General features: G+C 38.7%; 1 non-coding gene across 1 annotated transcript; it reads left to right on the forward strand.

Moving 5' to 3' along the window:
- The first annotated feature begins 309 nt into the window (after window positions 1-309).
- On the forward strand, window positions 310-417 carry LOC130983388 (small nucleolar RNA R71). The gene has a single exon (XR_009087382.1). It is a non-coding gene; the product is annotated as a small nucleolar RNA R71 (small nucleolar RNA).
- The last annotated feature ends 2,903 nt before the right edge of the window (window positions 418-3,320 follow it).

The following is a 3,320-nucleotide window of genomic DNA, read 5'->3' on the forward strand; positions in this document are numbered from 1 at the left end:
AGGTGCATTTTGCATTCCAGACAGACTTTGAGAAAACAAATTGACTTGTTGAGTCAATATCTTATTCTGAGCCAGTATGGCATTCAGAGCATCAATCTCAAGAACTCCTTTCTTCTGATTTGTCCCATTGTTCACAGGATTCCTTTCAGAAGTGTACATGAATTGGTTATTTGCAACCATCTCAATTAGTTCCTGAGCCTCTGTAGGCGTCTTCTTCAGATGAAGAGATCCTCCAGCAGAGCTATCCAAAGACATCTTGGATAGTTCAGAGAGACCATCATAGAAAATACCTATGATGCTCCATTCAGAAAGCATGTCTGAGGGACATTTTCTGATTAATCGTTTGTATCTTTCCCAAGCTTCATAGAGGGATTCTCCATCCTTCTGTCTGAAGGTTTGGACTTCCACTCTAAGCTTACTCCATTTTTGAGGTGGAAAGAACTTTGCCAAGAAGGCATTGACTAGCTTTTCCCAAGAGTCCAGGCTATCTTTAGGTTGTGAGTCCAACCATATTCTAGCTCTATCTCTTACAGCAAAAGGGAATAGCATCAGTCTGTAGACCTCAGGGTCAACCCCATTAGTCTTGACTGTGTCACAGATTTGCAAGAACTCAACTAAAAACTGATGAGGATCTTCCATTGGAAGTCCATGGAACTTGCAATTCTGTTGCATTAGAGAAACTAACTGAGGCTTAAGCTCAAAGTTGTTTGCTCCAATGGCAGGGATAGAGATGCTTCTCCCATAGAAATTGGGAGTAGGTGCAGTAAAGTCACCCAGCACCTTCCGTGCATTGTTGGCATTGTGGTTGTTTTCGGCTGCCATGGATTCTTCTTCCTTGAAGAATTCGGTCAGGTCCTCAACAGAGAGTTGAGCCTTAGCTTCCCTTAGCTTTCGCTTCAAGGTCCTTTCAGGTTCAGGGTCAGCTTCAACAAGAATGCTTTTGTCTTTGCTCCTGCTCATATGAAAGAGAAGAGAACACGAAAATGTGGAATCCTCTATGTCACAGTATAGAGATTCCTTGAGGTGTCAGAGGAAAAGAAAAATAGAAGAAAGAAGGTAGAAGAATTCGAACTTGATTAGATAGCGTTCGAATTGTGCATTAAGAAGGAGTAGTACTCCATAAATAGAAGGATGTGGGAAGAAGGGAAGAGGATTTTCGAAAATTAATTAAAAAGATGTCAAAAACATTTTGAATAATTGATTGATAATTTTCGAAAATTCAAAGTGGAAAAGAAATCAAGTGATTTTTGAAAAGGATTTTGAAATTAGAAATCAAAAAGATTTGATTGAAAAACTTATTTTGAAAAAGATGTGATTAAGAAGATATGATTAGTTTTAAAAAGATGTGATTGAGAAAATATGATTTGAAAACAATTTTAAAAGATATGTTTTGAAAACAATTTTTTTAAAAGATTTGATTTTGAAAATTAGTGACTTGCCTAACAAGAAAAGATATGATTCAAACATTAAACCTTTCTCAACAGAAAAGGCAACAAATTTGAGATGTTCAATCAAATCATTAATTGTTAGTAAGTATCTCTGAAAAAGGAAAGAAATTGACTTTGAAAACATTTGATTGAAAAGATATGATTTGAAAAAGATTTGATTTTGAAAAACTTTGAAAACTTGAAAAAAAATTGATTTGAAAACAAAATCTTCCCCCTTTGCCATCCTGGCGTTAAACGCCCAGAATGGTATCCATTCTGGCGTTTAACGCCCAAAATGCACCCTTTTTGGGCGTTAAACGCCCAACCAGGTACCCTGGCTGGCGTTTAAACGCCAGTCTGTCCTTCTTCACTGGGCGTTTTGAACGCCCAGCTTTTTCTGTGTAATTCCTCTGCAGTATGTTCTGAATCTTCAATTCTTGGTGTTATTGACTTGAAAAGACACAAATTAAAAATATTTTTGGATTTTTTTTTTATAATCAAAATGCAACAAGAATCAAATAACAATGCATGCAAGACACCAAACTTAGCAGTTTGGATACTACTGACACTATATGAGACACATAAACACTCAAGTCAAAAGAATTCAAAGATCAGAGTAAGAAATCATCAAGAATTATTTGAGGATCCTTAAGACACATGAATGTATGCAATTGACACCAAACTTAAGATGAGACACTAAACTCAAACAAGAAACATAAAATATTTTTGGTTTTTTTGATTTTGTAAATTTTTTGTGTTTTTCGAAAATTAAGTGGAAAAAGATATCAAAATTCTTAATGAGAATTCCAGGAATCAGTGCAATGCTAGTCTAAGACTCCGGTCCAGGAATTACACATGGCTTCACAGCCAGCCAAGCTTTCAAAGAAAGCTTCGGTCCAAAACACTAGACATGGCCAAAGGCCAGCCAAACCTTAGCAAATCACTGCTCCAAAAGCAAGATTGATGAAAATCAACAAGCTCTTGTGATGATAAGTTGAAACCTCGGTCCAATGAAATTAGACATGGCTTCTCAGCCAGCCAGATTTCAACAGATCATCATGAAACACTAGAATTCATTCTTAAGAACTCTGAAAAAAAAATACCTAATCTAAGCAGCAAGATGAACCGTCAGTTGTCCATACACGAACAATCCCCGGCAACGGCGCCAAAAACTTGGTGCACGAAATTGTGATCACTACTTTGTCCATATTCAAATAATCACCGGTAATGGCTCCAAAGACTTGGTGCTCAATACCATGGCATAAACACAACTTCGCACAACTAACCAGCAAGTGCACTGGGTCGTCCAAGTAATACCTTACGTGAGTAAGGGTCGATCCCACGGAGATTGTTGGTATGAAGCAAGCTATGGTCACCTTGTAAATCTCAGTCAGGCAGACTCAAATGGGTATAGTGATAAACGAATAAAGCATAAAGATAAAGATAGAGATACTTATGTATATCATTGGTGAGAGCTTCAGACAAGCGTATGAAGATGCCTTCCCTTCCGTCTCTCTGCTTTCCTACTGTCTTCATCCAATACTTCTTACTCCTTTCCATGGCAAGCTTATGCAAGGGTTTCACCGTTGTCAGTGGCTACCTCCCATCCTCTCATTGGAAATGTTCAACGCACCCTGTCACGGCACGGCTATCCATCTGTCGGTTCTCAATCAGGCCGGAATAGAATCCAGTGATTCTTTTGCGTCTGTCACTAACGCCCCGCCTTCAGGAGTTTGAAGCACGTCACAGTCATTCAATCATTGAATCCTACTCAGAATACCACAGACAAGGTTAGACCTTCCGAATTCTCTTGAATGCCGCCATCAGTTCTCGCCTATACCACGAAGACTCTGATCTCACGGAATGGCTGGCTCGTTTGTCAGGCGAGCACTC

This window comes from Arachis stenosperma, chromosome 5 (genome assembly GCF_014773155.1).
Source record: "Arachis stenosperma cultivar V10309 chromosome 5, arast.V10309.gnm1.PFL2, whole genome shotgun sequence".
Lineage (NCBI taxonomy): Eukaryota > Viridiplantae > Streptophyta > Magnoliopsida > Fabales > Fabaceae > Arachis > Arachis stenosperma.